Source organism: Neofelis nebulosa, chromosome 17 (assembly GCF_028018385.1).
Source record: "Neofelis nebulosa isolate mNeoNeb1 chromosome 17, mNeoNeb1.pri, whole genome shotgun sequence".
Classification (NCBI taxonomy): Eukaryota; Metazoa; Chordata; class Mammalia; order Carnivora; family Felidae; genus Neofelis; species Neofelis nebulosa.
The window spans coordinates 17,095,953-17,117,882 of NC_080798.1; the positions used below are offsets into that span (position 1 = coordinate 17,095,953).

General features: G+C 41.9%; 1 long non-coding RNA gene across 8 annotated transcripts in view; it reads right to left on the reverse strand.

Moving 5' to 3' along the window:
• Positions 1–21,930, reverse strand: part of LOC131500339 (uncharacterized) — a 33,362-nt gene that overhangs the window by 5,511 nt on the left and 5,921 nt on the right. For 3 of the 8 annotated variants that reach the window (XR_009256240.1, XR_009256239.1, XR_009256237.1), the window contains exons 2-6: positions 20,299–20,626; positions 20,098–20,194; positions 5,666–7,080; positions 4,798–4,884; positions 1,220–1,423 (exon numbers count right to left, since the gene is read on the reverse strand). This is a non-coding gene — a long non-coding RNA (uncharacterized LOC131500339). Of the gene's footprint in view, positions 1–1,219; positions 1,424–2,863; positions 4,885–5,665; positions 7,081–20,077; positions 20,195–20,298; positions 20,627–21,930 lie in introns of those variants that run through there. The other 5 variants (XR_009256243.1, XR_009256241.1, XR_009256238.1 and 2 more) reach the window with 5 other exon arrangements.

Sequence of the window (21,930 nt, forward strand, 5' to 3'; positions counted from 1 at the left end):
GGAAGTGGTTATAGTGAGTGTTCAACTCTAGTATGAAAACCCACCCTGATTTTATTTTTTCCCCTTCAGAATAGCCCTGAATTTCTCTTTTTCTCTGTCCAACTTTTACCTACATAACAATTCCAGGCCTTTCTGAGGCCTGGTTTTACTGTAATGGCATCCTAGCCCAGCACCTGGATTTAGCTTCTTTCTAATCCACCTAATATGCCACTGCCTGACTTATCCTAAATGCCAATGTCATCACATTGCTTCCTGCTTAAATACTTGCTGTCATTTTCCAGCATCTGGCTCTTGACCTGTATTTAACTGAGACTGACTTTTCCTGTTTCTGGCTCTGTAGCATTGAGTATCTGGCAGGTTGATAACTGCATTGTTCCAATTATGATGTGTGTCTTAGAAGGAAATTGGTGATCCTTGAAGACAAGGATGGTTACTTGTGTCTGTTTTGGATTTTTTATTTTATTTTATTATTTTTTTTTGAGACAGAGAGAGACAGAGCATGAACGGGGGATGGTCAGAGAGAGGGAGACACAGAATCTGAAACAGGCTCCAGGCTCTGAGCTGTCAGCACAGAGCCCGACGCGGGGCTCAAACTCACGGATGGTGAAATCATGACCTGAGCCGAAGTCGGCCGCTTAACCGACTGAGCCACCCAGGCGCCCCTTTGGCTTCTGCTTTTTAAGATCTTTTAAAGCTGTGTGTCCTTCCTTTTCAGCCTCACACATGGCAGCCATTATTTCCTCCAGCTAAAGCCTGATTTACTTAATTTAAGTTAGTGTTACATTATTTTCATTTTAGCAGAATAAAGAAAAATCTAGACTTATAGTTAAAACATTTTTCATTTAGCATGACATCTTGAAAGTTGAGTTATAAGTTATTTTCCAAGAAGAAACCATTTTAGAACAAGCTGTTTTAGAAGAAAATGTAGGAGAATATCTTTATAACTTTGGAGGTAAAGAAGCATTAAACCACACACAAAAAGCACAATTATTATAATGACCTGCTATACTGCTATACCTGTTCCACCAAATTCCTTGGAACTCATAGAACTGGATCCCTAATATGAAAACAATGATGATGACAATACACTTATTTCCTATAACAAGTGGTAAAAAGGAATCTGAGGCTTAAAGAGATGAAGCAGTTCCATCCCCGAAGGCCTCAAATGTCCAAAGGGAAAGAGCTGGGTTTGAAACCCGCTGGGTCCACAAATGCTTACCTTCACCACCTTTAGCACCCTGAAGTCTTGGTCTAAACCTTGGTCATTGTGGAGGCACTGATCCTGCAGGAACCACTTGATTCCCCGCCGGGTATCCTATACTTCCTCCTTCCAGTACCCTTCAGTGGGGCTGAGGGCTCTACCCCAGGAGGGTATCCAGCATGTCTGCAGGGGTCTCACCCATGTTCTGGGAAGGTTCCATTTCTGCAGGAATCATGAATATATATTTAAATTGAATAAATTTAATTTATTCGGGGCACCCCTTGAATAAATCCCCTCTGCTTCTGCCCACTCTTTTGAAGAAGGCACCGTCTAGCCTTTCTCCAGAAAACTAGAAGACTAGAGCTGGGGAGGGAGAGCATGTAAAGGTAGAGAGGGATTTATCCTCCTCCCCCTAGGATGAAGGGGCATCTTCCCTGCAGTGCATTGTTCCCATGCCCTGGGCTGCCTTATGCTCAGTAGCCAGCCTCCTGCAGTTCTCCCTGCTCTCTTGACACTTGCAAATTGAAATTCAGCTTGTAGAGGTGGAATTTTCTCTGTTTGAGGCTGACAAGAACAATGACTGGGAGATGGGCAATTCCCGTGGGCCTCAGACTCAGCCTAGGAATTTTCAAGTGTCCTGGAGCTGGCCTCTTCCCTTTCCCCATTTCCTACTGCATGAAGAGGAGACCTTGATCCCTACAGGAGGTAAATAACATCTGCTCCTAGGTGTGGAGGTGCTTCCTTCCTGGAGTGAAGGGATGCAGAGGCTTGGGCTAAGCTTGAGGGTCTGGGGCCAGAAAACAATTTCTTAAAACAAACAAACAAAAGGCACCTACAATTTTTATTGCTTGTTTTGTTCCTTATTATATGACTAATCCATGTTCATGGTAGAAAAATTAGAAAATGGAGATGTGCAGAGGTGCCTGGGTGTCTCAGTCAGTTGAGCATCTGACTCTGGATTTTGGCTCATGATCTCATGGTTTGTGAGATTGAGCCCCACATGAGGATCTGTGCTGACAGTGCAGAGCCTGCTCGGGATTCTCTCTCTCCCCCTCTCTCTGCCTCTCCTCTGCTTGTGCTCTTGCTCTCTCTCTCTCAAAATAAATAAACATTAAAAAAAAAAAAAAAGAAAGTACAGATGTACAGACTGAAGAAAATAGAACCATCCATATAATCCTATCACCAAGGGATCCTGATCATTTATATTTGGGTGTATGTTCTTCCATTCTTATTACTAGGTGAGTCCTCCCTACCCCATTACCCCATACCAAAAAGTGAGGAGTCTTACATGTGAGTCCTTAAAAAGTCTTTCATGGGAGAGGGTGCAGTTATCTGAAGGACTTTATTTTAAAGATAATAGGACAGTTTGGAGAAGATTCATTGACCTTAAAGGATCTCCATTCATTTGAGCTTTGGAGGCCTAAAGAGGTCTCCCTATGAAATCAGTCAAACAGGGGTGCCTGGGTGTCCCAGTTGGTTTGAGTGTTTGAGTCTTGATTTCAGCTCAGGTCATGATCCCAGGGTCGTGGGATTGAGCCCTGGGTCTGGCTCTGCACTGAGCATACAGCCTGCTTAAGATTCCCCTTCTCTCTCCTCTGCCCCTCTCCCCACCAACCCCCCCACTCACTCTCTCTAAAAGAAGGAGGAGGAGGAGGAGGAAGAGAAATTAGTCAAACAAGTGGCAGAGAAACTTAGTTCAGATTTGGCAGTTATTCCTGGGAAGATGACTGTACATTTGCATAGACTGGATAGCATTGCACACAAGTATTTTAACAATTATTTAAATAGGAAATCCTATTTTGATATTTTGAAGATAAGAAATATATACCTATAGGGGTGCCTGGCTGGCTCATTTGGGGGAGCATGCAACTCTTGATCTTGGGGTCATGAGTTAGAGCCCCACATTGAGTGTACACATTACTTAAAATATATACGTATCTACAGGATAAATAGAAAAATGTATTAATGTCACATGAATGCATGCAATGAATGCATCATTGTCAATAATGTTCAGATTCCACTTCTTATTCTACTTAGAAGAGAAAATGATGGACCCTGGAAAACTGGCTTACAAACCTCAAAAATAGCTTTGGGGGAGGTGCCTGGGTGGCTCAATTGGTTAAGTGTCTGCCTTTAGCTCAGGTCATGATCTTGTGAGTTTGAGCCCCCTGTTGGGCTCTGTGCTGACAGCTCCAAGCCTGGAGCCTGTTTCAGATTCTGTCTCCATCTCTCTGCCCCTCCCCCACTCGTGCATGCATGTGCACTCTCTCTCAAATATAAATAAACATTTAAAAATTATCAAAAAATTGCTTTGGGGATGAGAAAAACACTGCTACTTGTAGAGAGTTAAAAAAAATTTTTTTTCAAAACATGAAATTGGAAAAGACCAAAATTTATATATTATTCATTCAATTTAAATATATAATTCATCTAAACTAATACATATTATAAGTACATATCTCATTTCCCTAAAAATTTATACAATCAGGACAATCCCAACAAAATCTTCCTGGCTCACTGTGAAATATTACTGCATTGGAAAAAGTACCTTAGATTTGGGGTCACCTTGTGTTTGGGCATTCGTGGTGTCCATATTTATATTTTTTAATTGTAGCCTCTTGTACATACTCTTAAGAAACTTACTTTTAAAAATTAATATATTTTAGATATATTGCTATGCTGATATATCAGTATCTATATCTCTACCACCTATATTTTTAAAGATCTGCACAGTAAAGCAAAGTTTGTACTAAAAATTATAAAACACTTGCCTTTTTGTTCTTTTTCTTTTCCTTTTCCTTTTTTTTTAAGCCACATACCTTGAAAATCCTTAACATTGTTAAGGTTTACCAGAGGTTTAGCTCTTGCTTAGCTCTGCAGCGTCATCTTTTAAAGCTATCCCTTTCTGTTAGAAACGCACTAGTTTTCCCCAGAGGCTGCCCCCACCTCCAGACTCATCCGTGCTTTTCCTACTTGGTATTACTTCCTCTTCAGGGAATCTTCTCTGGCCCTTCAGATGGCTGCACCTGTTCTTCCCCTTTTCTAACTTTTCCCCTGCTCTTTTCCTGCATGCTGGGAAGTCTAACGTGTAGAGAGTATTGTTTACCCCTGTATTCACCATCACTGCTGCGTGGCCTGGCATCTAGTAGGTGCTCACTAAATGTCTGCTGCATGAATGTGAATGAAAAGTTGTGAGAAAGGAATTCCCCCAACATTTGGAAACAGGGCTGATGTTCACTACCAGGCCATTCTTTCCTCCTGTTGGACATAAACAATCTCACAGACATCATATCAGACAAGGTTTCTCTGAGACCATGACAACATGAAATAAAACAAGGTCCCTCTGTGGCCCACTGAATAACAAACATCCCCCTCTCTCAGCTGACACATGGGTTTATTTTTGTTTATATTTTAATAAAGAAAATTCACATTTGACGCCAGTATTAAAACTTCTTATATCTTTAAAACTGATCATAAATGATAAATCAAACAATGTGGTTTCTATAAATATACAATTTCTTTTTTAGGAAAATGGACTTTTTGCGCTTCTTGTTGATGATAATGGTAACAGCAATTTCCACTTCTCAAACACTTACTGTTCCTATTCCTGGGCTTCATGCTTTACATGGCTTCTCTCATTCACCCCTCACAACTCTATGGTATGGACCCTACTGAAGTCTCCTCTGCAGACAAAGAGAGGGGAGAATACTCATTTATTCTGAATAATTTTGGCAGAAAGGGTGCTTTTGGTCAAAGATGTGAGGAAAGGTAGAAGAGGTGTGGAGAAGAGGGGAAGGGAAAGCATGTTGTGTGTCCCCACAGAGCTACATGGTTGGAATTTAACCTTAGAACAGAGAGGGTCAGACCCAGGAGCTTATGGACTTGATGTCACATGGACATACAGAACTGATATATGACCCAGAGCTTTGGAGAGTGCCTTGGGTGTTCCCTGGCACAGACCCCTCTGCTGCCCCAACATCTTGAGCACGAGTGTTGAAGGCAACAGGAGGCAATGCTTTTAGCTTGATACAGAGACAGATGAAGCAGAACATAAAAGATGTGCCTCTAAGTCCACAGGACCCAGAAATCACCCAGGACCCAGGGAGGCCTGGGGAGGAGATGGTCCTTCTCCAAAAGCTGATAGGGACGTGGGCACCCAGGAGTCTGGGTGACTGTTAAGGGAACGTCATCTGATCTTACTCTCTGGGAAGACCTAGCACACATACAGGTCATCTTCCTGGCCTCTCTTTGAACGTTTCTATGGCTTTTCAAAACTTTACCTTCCAAAATTCTCTGTGACATTTATATTCCAACCCCTGTTGCAAAAGAGAAAGAGAGGGAAGGAGAGAGAGAGAAGAAAGGAAGAAAGAAAGAAAGAAAGAAAGAAAGAAAGAAAGAAAGAAAGAAAGAAAGAAAGAAAGAAAGAGAGAAAGGAGAAAGAAAGAAAGAAAAACAAAATCTCACCATTTCCAATTCACAGAATTGTAGCGTGGAAGAAATGTGGAGGTGATCTGCTCAGTCCTTGTTTTGCAAATCCTGGAATGAAAACAGCAGTGTTTACCAGAGTTACTTAACATTTTGGTAATAATATTAATTTCAATAGCTATAACTTGCTGGGCACTCAGCATATACTAGGCTCTTCATGGATTAGCTTCTTTAATCCCCACTGGACCCCATGATGTAAATTCTCATCCTACATATGAGGAAATTGAATCTCAGAGAGGTTATGTGACCTACTCAGCCCCAATAGCACATAAGTGGAGTTGCTGTGATTTCTTTTATTCCAAATATCAGAGACTTAACCACTCTACCATCTCAACTGCCCATAGCAGTTGCTATTTATTGAGCTCCTACTGTGTGCTAGTCACTAGATGAAGCCTACAGACAGAGCCATTGGTGGAATTTCTCTATTCACCTACCAAATTCTTATTGAATTCATATTGTGTGCCATGTACTATGCTATGTGCTGAGGATACCACAGAGGACAACTGCTCTGCGGCAACATGGAGCCAGTCAGATGACTTTCATCCCTCAAGCCACAACTGCTGACTGGGCTTGTGGTGGTTTACACCTCCCAGTGAGCCTACGATTCTTCCCCCCTCTGAGCTCTCCTCTAAAGCTGAAGGAAACATGGGTAATCCTGAATAGTTTTTGACTTGTACTCACATTCTTTAGTACCATGTTTCCCAAGAGTATCCCAAGGATGTGCAAAAACAGCTGCTTTCAGTGTTCTACATTTAAAGCCAAACTCAAAGGAAGGAATGGAGGAAATGAAAGACAAAAAATTTTAAGACCTACAGAAACAAATAATGTGAGGAATAAGCTTAAGAATTTCCTGAGCTTTCACCAATGGGTTAACAAGGCTTAGGGTGGAAAGCCAGCACAGGGAGAAAGTGCCACCAGTGTAGAAAGCATAGAGCGGAAAGTCACTTCCACAGGATGGAAGTGTCTGTGAACAGGTAGAAGCAGAAAGCCCCTGCAGCAGGGTAAAAACGTCCAGAGCCAATTAGCAAGAAAAATGCCTTGTTAACCCTGAGGCAGCAGGGTTAGCCCCTAGACAAGTTAAGATAAACAGACACAGTGCCTGGTGGCTGCAGTAAACGGCCATCTGCTCAGCACTGGGACTTTGATTTGTATTGACCCAAACCCCTAACACCACATACCTTTGAAACCCCCTTTCTCTCACACACATGAATTAATGGTTAGTGTTTTATTGTCTCTTTCTGCATGTCCATCATGTTTGTAAGCCTTCTGATCCTAATAAATATGGAGCAAGGACCCTTACTTGGGGCTCTCGTCTCCTCCCGGACATTAGCCTCTCTTGTATTCAATTCTGCATCCACTCTCTTGCTGGACAAGAGGGAACTCTGACTCAAAGTCTGTGACAAAATAACAATTTGGCAAAAGTAAGTCCTTACATTAGTTTAAATGTAAATTGATTAAACTGCCAATCAAAAGATACAGATTGACAGGATGGGTTTTTAAAACTCAGGATTCAGGGGTGCCTGGGTGGCTCAATCATTTAAAAGACTGACTCTTGGTTTTGGCTCAGGTCATGATCTCACGGTTTGTGAGACTGAGTCCTGGGTCAGGCTCCACGCTGACAGCATGGAGGCTGCATGGGATTCTCTCTCTCTCTCTCTGTCTCTCTCTCTCTCAAAATAAGCTTTTAAGAAATTAAAAAATAAAAATAAAAATCAATATTCAACTATATGCCATCTATAAAAGATTGAAAATCTCTAAGGACATATATAAGTTGAAAGTGAAAGTATGGGAAAAGATATTCCAGGTAGATAGTAGCCAAGAGACAGCAGGAATAGCTATGCTAATGTGGACTTTAGCTCAAAAATTCTTACGAGAGACAAAAAAAAAAAGGACATTATATAATGATAAAAGGGTCAATTAAGATGACATACAATTATGAGCATATATACAACAAATATCAGAGGTCCTAAATCTATGAAGCAAACATTGATAGAACTGAAGAAATACACAGCTCTACAATAATAGACTTCAGTTCCCACTTTCAGTAATGATAGAAGAGCCAGATAGAAAGTCAGTAAGGAAACAGAGGACTTGATTAACACTATAAACCAGCTGAACCTAACAGACATATACAGAATACTATTTTGCGCCAGTCTCAACCTATCAATAGTGATGCTATAAATGGCTGGAGGTACTTACCTGGGCTCAGGTTCCCTTTTTGGAACCAACGTTGTAGTTGAACTGGCCCTTGTGGCTTCAATGCAATCACTATCAAAATTCCAGTAACATTTTTTGTAAAAATAGAAAAATCCATCCTAAAATTCATGTGGACTCTTAAGGGACCCTGAATGTCCCCCAAAAAAACTCTTGAAAAAAAAGAACAAAGTTAGAGGTCTCACCCTGATTTCAAACCTACTACAAAGCTACAGTAATCAAAACAGTGTCGTACTGACATTAAGATGGACATACAGACCAGTAAAAAAGAATAAGAAGCCCAGAAAATTACCTTGCAGTATAGTTAGTTGATTTTTGACAAGGCTGCAAGACCATTCCATGGGGGAAACAACAATCTTTTCAACAAACAATTGAAAACTGGATTTGGGGAATCTAATTTGGGATTGGGAAAATTGAATATTCACATGTGAAAGAATGAAGTTGGACCCTTACCTTACACAATAAACTATTAATTCAATATGGATCAAAGACCTAAGTGTAAGAGTGTAAAACTATAAAATTATTAGAAGACAACATAGGGGAAGGGTTCACGGCATTGAATCTGGCAATCATTTCTTGGATATGATACCAAAAGTACAAGCAATAAGAGGAAAAATAAATTATATTACATAAAAAGTTTAAACTGTGCATCAAAGGACACAATCAACAGAGTGAAAAGGCAACCCATAGAATGGGAGACAATATTTGCAAATCATATACCTGATAAGAGGTTAATATCCAGAATATATGAAGAACTCCTACCACTCAACCACAATAACCCCAAACAACCCACTTTTAAAATGAGCAAAGGACTTGAATAGACATTTCTCTAAAGAAGATATATAAATGGTCAATAAGAATATAAAAAGATGCTCAATATCACTGACCAGGGAAATGCAAATCAAAATCACGATGAGATATACTACCTTACACCTATTAGAATGGCTACTATCAAAAAGAAAAGAAAAACAAAATAACAAGTATTGGTGAGGATATTTAGATTTTGGGATCCTTATGCACTGTTGGTAATGTAAAATGGTACAGATGCAATGGAAAACAGTATGGTGATTCTTCAAAAAATTAAAAATAGAATCACCATATTGTCCACCCATTCCACTTCTGGGTATATGTCCAAAATAACTGAAGAGAGTGTTCAAAGAAATTTTTGTACACCCATTTTCATAGCAGCATTATTTACAACAGCCAAAGGTGGAAGCAGTCCAAGTGTCTATTGCCAGGTAAATAGAACAAAATGTGGTATACACATACAATAGAATTATTCAGCCTTAAAAAGGAAGGAAATTCTGACACGTGCTACATACAACATGGGGAAAAGTTACAGACATCATGCTAAGTGAAATAAGCCAGTCACAAAAAGACAAATACTGTATAATTGCACTTAAATGAGGTATCTGTTATAGAGACTGCAACTAGAATAGAGCTTGCCAGAGATTGGGGGGAGGGCAGAATGGAGAGCTGCTGTTTAATGAGTTTAGTCAGGCTCGTAGTTTCTCGTTTGTTTTTTTTATTACCTTTTCTCTTTTTTTGGATCAGAGTTTTTAAAATTCTTTCTTTTTCTTCCTTCTTTTTTTCCTTTTCTTTTTCTTTGGAATCAGCCTTATAGTTTTTTGATTCTCTGTTTGGTTTTTTGTACCCTTTCCTTTTGTCTTTTTTTTTTTTTTTTTTTTTTGAGATCAGGCTTTTTCTCCCTCCCCCCTTTTTACCAAGGTTACTTGAACAAACAAATCAAAGGTTTGGACCTAGTTAAAGGTCCAAACACTCCACCACAGGAAGCATGGAGGAACTCTGCAGAGGACTGACCAGTAGGAAAGAGCAGCCAAAAAGCAACAACAGAGTATACACAACATACACTAGAAACACTTCATGAAGTGCCAGGCCCTGGACAGGGTATGACCCCTTTTTAATACAGCAGTACTCTCAGGTTCAGGAAACACAAAACATTTTAAAGCACACAAAAGACAGAAACTTAGCCAAAATGACAAGATGGAAGAATTCTCCCCAAAAGAAAAATCAAGAGGAAATCACAGCCAGAGAATTGCTCAAAATAGACATAAGCAATATATCCGAACAATAATTTAGAACAATAGTCATTAGATTACTAACTGGGCTTGAGAAAAGCATAGACGACACCAGAAAAATCCTTGCCGCAGAGATCAAAGACCTAAGAACTAGTCAGGATGAAATAAAAAGTGCTGTAACTGAGATACAAAACAAACTGGATACAGTGACAATGAGGACTGAAGAAGCAGAGGAGAGAATAGGTGATATAGAGATAAAATTATGGAAAATAATGAAGCTGAGAAAGAGGGAAAGGAAATTATTAGATCACGAGGGGAGACTTAGAGAACTAAGTGATTCCATGAAACAAAACAATATCCACATCATAGGGAGTCCCAGAAGAAGAAAGGGGAAAAGGGGGCAGAAGGTTTATTTGAACAAATGATAGCTGAGAACTTCTCTAATCTGGGGAAGGAAACAGGCATTCAAATCCAAGAGGCACAGAGAACTCCCCTCAAAATCAACAAAAACAATTCAACACCATGACATATCATAGTGAAACTTGCAAAATACAAAAATAAAGAGAGAATTCTGAAAACAGCTAGGGACAAAAGGTGCTTAACCTACAAGAATGGAACATAATAAGGTTAACAGCAGACCTGTCCACTGAAACTTGGCAGGCCAGAAGGGAATGGCAGGAAATACTCAATGTGCTGAATAGGAAAAATATACAGCCAAGAATTCTTTATCCAGCAAGGCTGTCATTCAGTATAGGAGAGTTTCGCAGACAAACAAAACTAAAGGAGTTTGTGACCACTAAGCCATTCAACCACTAAACCACTAAACCAGCCCCACAAGAAATTTAAGGCGGGGGGGGGGGGGGGGGTTGTCTCTCTGAGTGGGAAAAAAAAAAAAAAAAAAGACCAAAGCAACAAAGACTACAAAGAACCAGAGAACATTACCAGACACACCAACTCTACAGGTAACACACTGGCACTAAATTCATGTCTTTCGGTAATCATTCTGAATGTAAATAGACTAAATGTTCCAATCAAAAGACATGTGGTATCAGAATGGATAAAAAAAAAAAACAACAAGATTCATCTATATGTTGCCTACAAGAGACTCATTTTATTTATTTATTTAATGTTTATTTATTTTTGAGAGACAGAGCATTAGCAGGGGAAGGGCAGAGAGAGAGGGAGACACAGAATCCAAAGCAGGCTCCAGGCTCTGACTGGTCAGCACAGAGCCTGATGTAGGGTTCAAACTCACAAACCTTGAGATCATGACCTGAGCCAAAGTTGGACGCTTAACGATTGAGCCACCAGGCGCCCCTACAAGAGACTCATTTTAGACTTAAAGACACCTACGGATTGAAAGTGAAGGGATAGAGAACCATCTTTCATGCTAATGGAGATGAAAAGAAGGCCAGAATAGCCATACTATATCAGACAAACTAGATTTAAAAACATAGACTGTAACAAGAGATGAAGAAGGGCATTATATCATAATTAAGGGGTCTTTCCATCAAGAAGACCTAACAATTGTAAATATTTATGCCCCAACTTGGAACACCCAAATATGTGAATCAATTAATCACAAACATAAAGAAAACCCATTGATAATAATACCATAATAGGAGATTTTAATACCCCACTTACAACAATGGACAGATCATCTAAGCAGAAAATCAACAAGGAAACAATGGCTTTGAATGACACACTGGACCAGATGGACTTAACAGATATATTCAGAACATTTCATCCTAAGGGAGCGGAATACACATTCTTCTTGAACGCATATGGAACATTCTCCAGAATAGATCACATACTGGGTCACATATCAGCCCTCAACAGGTACAAAAAGATCAAGATTATACCATGCATATTTTCAGATAACAAAATGCTATTTTCGTAGCATTTTCAGATGCTATGAAACAAATCAACTATAAGAAAAAAATTCGGAAAGCCCCCAAATACTTGGAAGTTAAAGAACATCCTACTAAAGAATGAATGGGTTAACCAGGAAATTAAAGAAGAAATTTAGAATTATCAAACTCAACACTCAAAAAAAACCCCAAATAATCCAGTGAAGAAATGGGCAGAACACATGAACACTTTTCCAAAGAAGACATCCAGAGGGCTAACAGATACATGAAATGATGGTCAACATCACTCATCATCAGGGAATACAAATCAAAACCACAATGAGATACCACCTCATACTGGTCAGAATGGCTAAAATTAACAACTCAGGAAACAATAGCTATTGGTGAGGATGTGGAGAAAGGGGAACCCTATTATGCTTTTGGTGGGAATGCAAACTGGTGCAGCCACTCTGGAAAACAGTGTGGAGAGTCCTCAAAAAGTTAAAAATAGAACTACTCTACAACCCAGCAATTGCACTACTAAGTATTTATCCAAAAGACTTAAAAAATTGCTAATTCGAAGGGGCACATGCACCCTAATGTTTTTAGCGGTGTTATTATCAACAATAGCCAAATTATAGAAAAAGCCCAAATGTCCATTGACTGACAAATGGATAAAAAAGATGTGGTAGATATATACAATGGAATATTACTTGGCCATCAAAAAGAATGAAATCTTGGCATTTGCAACAACATGGATGGAACTATAATGTATTATGTATGCTAAGCGAAATAAGTCAGTCAGAGAAAGACAAATATCATATGATTTCACTCACATGTGGAATTTAAGAAACACAACAGATGAACACAGGGGAAGGGAAGGAAAAATAAGATAAAAACAGAGGGAGGCAAACCATAAGACACTCTTAATTATAGCAACAAACTGAGGGTTGCTGGAGGGGAGGTGGGTAGGGGGTAGGGCTAAATGGGCAGTGGGCATTAAAGAGGGCACTTGTTGGGATGAGCACTGGGTGTTATATGGAAGTGATGAATCACTGGGTTCTACTTCTGAAACCAATATTACACTGTATGTTAACTAATTTGAATTAAATAAATTAATTAAAAAATATAAAGAAGCTCACTTGAGCATTGGTATCAGAGTCTTTCTTAAAACTCCATGGATGATTGTCTGTATGTTGCCTACTAAATAAAAATATTGCCTATGTTTACAGCCCCTCTGGATGTTGACAGTTATGTGACCAAAAGCCTAGACCCTGAATCACATTGTTAGTGTGACCCAAAGCCTCTATGTAAATTAGTTGTTATTATTTGGCTTGGCCTAAGGCCTGTACTCCAAATAACCTTGTTAATCCCTGCCTAACACAGAGCCGCTCGTAAACAAAGACATTTACCAGGCAAAATATTCCAAAGAGGTAAAAATAAGTAGGAGCTAAGGAGAAAAAAAAATACCTCTTTCTAGGTAAACTTGAACACTTTACTACCAAACCACCATTCTAGAAATGACAAAACAGTTCTACAGAGAATTTCAGTGAATGGCCCAAGTGCCCACAGATGGCAAATGACCAAGTTAGAATTAAGACCCAGAATAAAATTCCAGAGTCAGACTATTAACCATCAAGTTGTGCTATCTCCCAAAGGCACATAAGAGTTTCATCTGACACAAACTGACACAGTTAAATTTCAAAGGCTTCAACACAGTTCTCATTACTATATTCTCTTAATCTAAAGTCCTCTGTTACAGGAGTGCCTGGGTGGCTCAATTGGGCAAGGCTCTGACTTGGTTTTGGCTCAGGTCATGATCTCACAGTTTCGTGAGTTCGAGCCCCATGTTGGGCTCTATGCTGGCAGCATAGAGCCTGCTTGGGATTCTCTCTCCCTCTCTCTCTCTCTGCCCCTTCCCCACTTGTGCTGTTTCTGTCTCTCTCAAAATAAATAAATAAACTTTAAAAAGTGAAATAGAGGGCGCCTGGGTGGCTTAGTTGTTTAAGCAATTAACTTTGGCTCAGGTCATGATCTCACAGTTTGTGAGCTTGAGCCCTGTGTCGGGCTCTGTGCTGACAGCTCAGAGCCTGGAGCCTACTTCAGATTCTATGTCTCCCCCTCTCTCTACCCCTCCCCTGCTCAGGCTCTGTGTCTGTCTCTCATTAATAAATAAACGTTAAAAAAAAGTGAAAATAAAATTCTATGTTAAAAAATAGTTAATACCTATGCCTGATATTCTCTTAGTGCAAGTTCTGCTCACCTAATGGCTAGAACCAATACCTTCTACCTTGCTTTGTTTTAAAAATACATCTTTCAAGATCAACTATAAATGGAATCTAATTCTATCTAAGCTTAATTCTTCCCCCAGCAGATAATATGTAAAATAAAGGTTTACTATTTCCTACAGAGAAAGAAACTCCACTAAAATGTGGACAAACCAAGACTTACCAAATGCCTATGTATATACTAGGTCGGAGGAAAAGGGGCATTGGGAAGGGTCTGAATTCACCAATGCTCTCTCACTGCCATGGGTTGCCATCAATCAATGAAAATAAAAGGCCCATGAACATCTCTATCAGGGAAAACATACATGGAGAAGGAAAGCACATGTAAGAAAAACAAAAATCAAGTGAAAAATAAACAGCATGTGTAATAACTTGCAAGGAAAAATCTCTGTGAAGACAGAAGGCCATGAAAGACTTGCCAAATGAATATGGCCACAGCAGGTAGGCCACGGGAACTCACTGGGCAGGCAAATCCCACCCTCTTCTGTGGACCTCAGCATTCATGCAGGCCCAAGCTGTGCTTTCCTGCTTTCTATGGCACTCATCTTAGGAGAAATACACGAGGGGACAATAAAGTCATCAGGAGACTAGACACCAGGGCCAGAAGTAACTCAGGCCCTCCCCTGAGTCTACAGATGCACCACAGGACTTATTTGCTTTGTCAAGGGGAGGCTGACTGTCCTTGACAGAGGGGGGTCAAGAATCCGTCAGCGGCCAGCCACTGAGGAAAGAGCCCTGGGTCCTGGAATGCTTCTGGGAAGCACCATCCCCCCTGTCCAAGGAGGCAGGTGCTAAGCAACTGGTGTGCCCCACCAGGGAGGGAGCCCCTCCACAGCTGGGCCTATGTACACTAGGGAAGAGGGTGTTTTTCTGGGGGGTGGGGGGCAGTGGGGTTGCAGACCTGCAGAAAGGGATTCCTGAAAGGCACTGGGAGAGGCAAAAGCTCCGATGTGTGGTGCCAGGGCATGGGACTCCTCCACCCACATCTAGGTCTCAGGGAAAATGGATTTTCAGGTGACAAGGCTATGGGATCTTTATTACCTCACTCACCAGATATCATCCCCACCCCACCTGGCCTTACTTCAGATCCCATTCCTACCCGCTCCATTTGGATTTCGGTCCATAGTGTATGCAGTCTGTAGTGTCTGCATCTGGCCATCAAATCTGGCCGGCATGGCCGTAGTGGCGGCCACGGCTGTGATCCAGAGGCCCATGATCTAGGGGAACTGAGGAGAGTAAAGCAGGCTCACCCTCCCCACTTCCCGGGTTACACCCTCCTCTTTCACCCCCTCCCCACCGCCCACAACGCTCCAGGAGCCCAGCAACTCGGGGTTGAGGCCCGCCCTCCAACTGCACAAGTGCGGGCAACAGATATTGCCAGCTTCACCCGGAACCACCACCATTCCTAAACGAAGGGCGGAAACTGTAGGGGGGCGGGGGCGCCCTCTGGCGGTAGTGTTGGACAGGCTGAGACACAGGCTGTGGCTGTCCTCTGTCTTCTAGTGGGTCCAGCGGATGGAAAGAAGGGAGGGAGGGAAGAAAGAAGAGAGGGAGCGAGGGAGGGCCAAGCTAGACTGACCAAGCAGGATGAGAACAGTAGCGTTGGTATCCCTTCCCTTGCGAGTGTGCCTAGGATGATTCTGGAAGGGGTCTGCCCTCTGACCCTGAGATGGGACTGCCCCTGTGTGCTTCCGGGCCAATTTGCTCCCTCGCAGGCTTCAGTTACTGGAGCCAGAGCCAGCCGGAAGCCAATGAGCTGCCCAGTGTGGGTGGAGGGATGGGACTTGTCATCTAGGCCTAGGGATGCTTACAGTCCCCATTCTTCCTAGTGACCTTGTAGCTGTTTTTGCTGTGTTTGGCTGTGTAGCTGAGTATGATTTTTTTCCTCCTCGTTTGTCCTCGGTTTTCTTAAGGTGTGCCTGACCTGGCGATGGCTTCAGACCAGCAGTTGTAGGAAGCCCCTCTCCATCCTAAAAGGCACCTTTCCAAACACAAGAATACAAAAAGACCTGCTCAGGAATGCCTTTCAGACTTTGAGGAAAGAGGTCAAAGAAGGTGCTCTTCACTCTTTAAGGCCCCACCTCACCCCCCTTCCCAAAATTCATATATCTCACCTAACCATTGTGCCATGATCCAGAGGAGGCAAGTCACATTAGGAGGGTATGATCCACTCCATGGCTGACTTGATGGCAAATTTACCACTGATCCACTTCCAGCATTTCATCTTCTGGCTTCCACTCCTTACTGGGAAGCCGGTCCCCGTTTGAGTTTGGGGGAGTAGAAGTGGAGGTGGGAGGGGTGTTTTCCAGAGGAGCGTTGCTACTTGGAATGTGCTTTTCTTTTCTTTTTTTTCCCCACCCGCTGCAATCTTGTCTGATTTGGGGTTGGCACCAGCCATGTTTCTTCTTGTGGTCCTGGATATGAAATTCTTGATTGTGAGCCTTCCAGGGCTTCTTCTTGCTGCCCAAGCATGGCTTGGGGTCACTGTCAGTCTTGCAGTATCCAAATACTGCCTCAGACATACACTTTCTTCCTCCATTTTCCCTTGCTGGATCCCAATTCTACACCTATTCAACCTGATCTTTCTGTTCTCTGTGCCTGTGTTTGCTCCTCAGCAATTTCCATTATTCTCTCCTCCTCCTATAGGGGACGTGTTATATTCCAGCGGGTTCATTTTTCCTTCTGCAACTATTCTGCTGAGGTCATCACTTACATTTTTTGTATGTCATGGGCAAAACTTTTTTTTTTTCTTTTCTCCTGGTTTTTGTGTTGTTATTGAACTCCTAGAAGAGATTTCATTTTCTGTCCAGCCTGAGCATTTCTCTTCTGTGACTGAATCTATGTCCCTACCTCCCTTGCCCCTACCAAGGAACTGTCTTTGAGCATAATTCACATCAAACAAAATGCACTGCCTTTCCATTTGGTGTCTGACAACATTTGGCAGATGTCCTTGGAGGTGGTTTGCTGCTGTTACCAGAACCCCAAACACTGGAGGGGATGGAACCCAGAAAGCCTCTGAGGAAACTATGAGTGAAAAATCACTGGGCACTAGAAGAAACCGCTTCTTTTTCCTCAGGGTTCTCTAGAGAACTGCTAGAAGCCTTTTGTGGGTATCAGCACCATGGAGGTGCTGATGTCCCAACATGCAGGATTCCAGTCAGTGGTGGCCTCTAGTGGTGTATGCCTGAACTGAGACTCAGACACAGCCCCGATCCAAGTCCACACTCCAGGCACCTTACCCTCAAGCTCTCCTGAACCAGAGTCAGCTCTAAGACTCACACATAGGGTCTTGCCCCAAAACAAAGTCAGGCAGGCCAATCTCCAAATATACGTCATTCTTTGTATGGTGCTGGATTCTTTCTCTCTTCAAAAACCACTGTCTCTCACCCCAAACACTGCACCCCCAGACACAGCCAACCGCCACACTGGACTGTATTCCTAACTGAAACAAGTGGCTCCAACCAGGCCCAGTCTGTCAACCGGGGTCTGGAGAGGACATCAAAGGTACCAACCAGGCCTACTTTTCCTCCTCCACAAAATACTGTCTCCCATCACAGTTCGAGACTTTCCCTCCAGGAGGAGGAAAAATCCTTGTAAAGACAAAGGGCCATGAAAGACTTGCTAAATAAATGTGGCCACACTAGGTGGCCACATAGGGATTGGGAAACCCACTGGACAGGCAAATCCCATTCCCTTCTCTGGACCTCAGCCTTCAGGTAGGCCAAGCTATTGTTTCCAGGGGCACTGGTCTTGGGACTAGAGAATAAGAAAGGTATCAGGAGACTAGATGCCCCAGACTACAGGAATTCAGACCAAGCCCTCCTCTGAGGCTACAGATACAAGGCAGAGGGACAGGAGCTCCACAGGACTTGCCAGCTTTGTCAAAGGGAGGCTGGCTGTTCCTGACACTGAGGTCAAGAATATGTCAGGAGGATAGCCACTGAAGAAAGAGCCTGGATTCTGGAAGACCTATGGGAAGCATTACTGCCCTTTCTCTCCTCCTCTATGGTCCATGTTATATTCCAGGGAGTTCACTTTTCCTTCTGCTATGTCCACTTGTTCTTAAACCTGTCTTCTCAGGCCATTTCTTTTGTTGTTTTCAGTTGTGAGCATCTTTTTCTCATTTCCTTGGTTTATTTTCTTGTTTTTAAACTCATAAAAGAGATTCCATTCCCTGTCCAGTTGACCACTGCTTTTCTGTGTCTTTCACTTATGACTGACTTTATATTTGTACTTCCCCTGTATCAGTAAACTGTCTTTCACTCAGAATTTCATTCAAACATAATTCACTCAAACAAAGCACACTGCTACTCCTTTAAGTGTATGATGATTTTTTACAAACAGAGGTGGAGTGCTGCCATAACGGAAGCTCCAACACAGGGAAGGGGCAGAACCTGGAAAGCCTTTCAGGTAACTCTTTGCAAAAGCCACAGAGCCAGGAAGAAAACATTTCTTTCCCATTGTGTTCCTTTCCACAGTGGTTATAACCACTTCATCCCCCAACCACCATTGTCAGGGCGCACAACCCCGACACAATTTTTTGAAGTTAGTAGCCCACATGTCCAATAGCGGTATAGATCTCAGCTAGGAGTCCATCTCAGCTAGAATCAAAGTGCGGACATCAGGCTGTTAGACAAGCTATCCATACTGTATCTTTCTATGAAGCACATCAGGCTGTCATTGCCCAGAAACCAACTCAGGTGGGGAAACTTCAACTCATACTTTGTCCTCACTACAATTTTAACTATCTTGTCTCCATAAAGCCCTGCCTCTTAATCCAAACTAACCATCAAAAGCCATCAATGGGACTTGGCAAAGCAAAATCCTGGTCATATCACACCTGAGAAAAGCAGGTCCTACCTTGCCTAATTTTTGAAACCAGGTCACTGGAGAAGATGGAGGATAAATTCTCAACTGGTTCCATATAGTCTTCAATTCTTCCTCCACTAAATACTGTCCAATATCATGGCTTTCCCACTTCTCTCCAAGAGGAAGAAAACTCTTGTACAGGCAGAAAGCTGAGGAGGGTTTTTTTAAGTGAAGAGGTTGATAATAGGCAAGTGGGAGAGGGGCACTATGTAGGGTCTTCCATCAGGAACCCTTAGTGACAGACAGCACCTTGTACTCTGGGGAAAGGTAAGCCCTGAGAATCTTATCTGGCAGAGTGTGCCTGGGGAAGGAAAAGGCATGTCTGTGATAAAAACCAGAGAACTCTTGGAAAACCAGAAAGCACCTGGAGCATCTTCTTTCTTCCAGGAAGACAAACACTCTATTTTTCAGGAACTGCCTTTTAAGTTTACAGAACTATGCCTTCCTGTTTGGAGAGGTTCTCAAGGAATTCAGACCAAGGCCTCCTGTGGCCCCCTCCATTAGTTTGTACATTCAGGGCAAAGGGAGAATGGTACCAGATAGCTGACCTATCTTTTAAAGGAAAGTCCAGCCAGTCCCTGTCACATGGGGCAAGACTCTCCCAGGAGGACAACTACTGTGGAAAGAGCCCTGGCTCCAGGAAGGCCTCTTGGAGGATTTGCTCCTGTGGAAGAAGTAAGGTGCCTGCTAGCCCACCCATATTTACATCCAACTCAGGAGGTAGCACCCTCAATAGCCAGGTCCAGTTATCTGAAAGGAATTGGGGTAAGGAATTGGTGATATAAGACAGGGCAGGTGCAGCATTTCCAGGAAAGTGCTCTAAGAGGCATGGCCCCCCTCGGTAGAAGTTTTAGAATTGGCCCTGTGGAGGTGCTGGCCCACCAAGGTGCCCAAGTCAGGAGATAGCACTCTCCATGACCAGTCCCAAGTACAGCTAAAAGAGGTGGGGTGGTTTCACTATTTCTAGGAATGTGCTCAAAGAGTCGGTAACCCCTGGAGTTTGAGGCCAGGATTGGGGTCCTTTTTCAATGTCTGAAGGAGGTACTGGTCTCACAATACCTATGAGTGTCTATTTACAATAGACACTATCACTTAGGGACTTGGACCTTCATATCCCTGCCCCCAACCTACCAGCCACATTCCCTCCATACCAGTCTGAAGAGGTGGCAAGGGGAGCCTACGATGTGCGGTAGGATCCTTGTCTCAAGTCTTCATTGAATGTGTGAATGTGATTGTCCCTGAAGGAGTCTGCCAGAGATATGAATGAATGAATGAATGAATGAATAAATAAATAAATAAATAAAGCAAAACAAAACAAAAACAAAGAATATAAACATAACAAGAATACTCACTGTCAACTCACTTTCATATTATAGAAGAGGTACAACAATAGGCCATGTACAGTCTTTATAACATCTCACAAGCCCTCTTGCTCTAAAGGGAACCACATAACTAATTGTAGATATTTTGAGAACAGGAACTTCATGGTGGTACAACATTATAAACTGAGCTGCAGATCTTAATGGAAATTCTGCCATTTTCCCACTAATGTCTTTTTTTCTGATCCAGGATCCGCTTTACATTCAGTTGTTATTTCTCCTTAGCCTTTGCCACCTTCCATGTTTTCTCAATCTTTTCTTGTCTTTGAGGATCCTGATGCATGTTTATTTTGTGTAAGTCCTAGGAAGAAACAAAATCAAAATGAAATTCATAGAATTCTGTTATCATTGAAATCATTTTTTCTCATCAACATATATGTTTATTCTGGGATATATGCTATTGTTATAAATTTCTCTGTTGATATTTTCTTTGTACAAAATAACTTTTGGTTTCACTATGCTTTACATACAATGGGATCATTCATTCTTAGCTCTTGGCCTTTTCATTCCTGTTGTCTAGTGATGTTATCTGCATTCTATTTTTCTTTCACTTTAAAATGATATCCAATTGCTTATCTCTTTGCTTTTTCTTGGTGGAATGGTTGCTCCTTTGAAAGCCCTTTTTTTTCTCTGGAAGGTTCTACGGTTTTGTTTTTTACTTTCATCAAATCTTCTCTTATGGTGATATCTACATGGCTCAGTTGGTTAAGCATCCAACTTGGCTCAGGTCATGATCTTATGGTTTGTGAGTTCAAGCCTGGTGTTGATCTCTGTGCTGACAGCTCAAAGCCTGGAGCCTGCTCTGGATTCTGTGTCTCCCTCTTTCTGCCCCTCCCCTGCTCACAATCTGTCTCATGCTAAACTAAAGCAACATCGATAGTCCAAAACTACTCTGTTTAGATGGATCTGCTTACACAGTTGACCCTTGAACAATATGGGGGTGTTAGGGGTGCTGACCCCCCCATCAGAGTTGAAAATCTGGATATAACTTAATTCCCCAAAACTTAACTACTAATGGTATACCATTGACTGAAAGCCTTAACAATAACATAAACAGTCAAACAACACATATTTTGTATATGTATTATATACTATATTTTTAGAATAAAGTAAGCTAGAGAAAAGAAAATGTTATTAAGACAATTATAACGAAGAGAAAATACATTTGCAGTACTTCACTGTGTTTATCGGAAAAAAAATCCACAGATCAGTGGACCATGCGGTCAAACATACTCTGTTCAAGGGTCAACCATACTGTCTACTGGGTTGTTTTTTTTTTAATGTTTATTCATTTTTGAGAGTGAGAGAGAGATAGAGCGTAAGCAGGAGACGTGCAGAGAGAGGGATACACAGAATCCAAAGCAGACTCCAGGCTCTGAGCTATCAGCACACAGCCCAATACAGGTTTGAACCCACGGACCATGAGATAATGACCTGAGCTGAATTCAGATGCTTAACCGACTGAGCCACCCAGGCACCCCTCTACTCTTTCTGCTAGGTCTCGCTCATGTGGTTCTGTTCCCTTGCATGACTTGTTATCTATGACAGCTTGCTGGTCATTATCCCTAAAAAGTTATTTGTGGAGGCAGAAGCATAAGGTTGGTA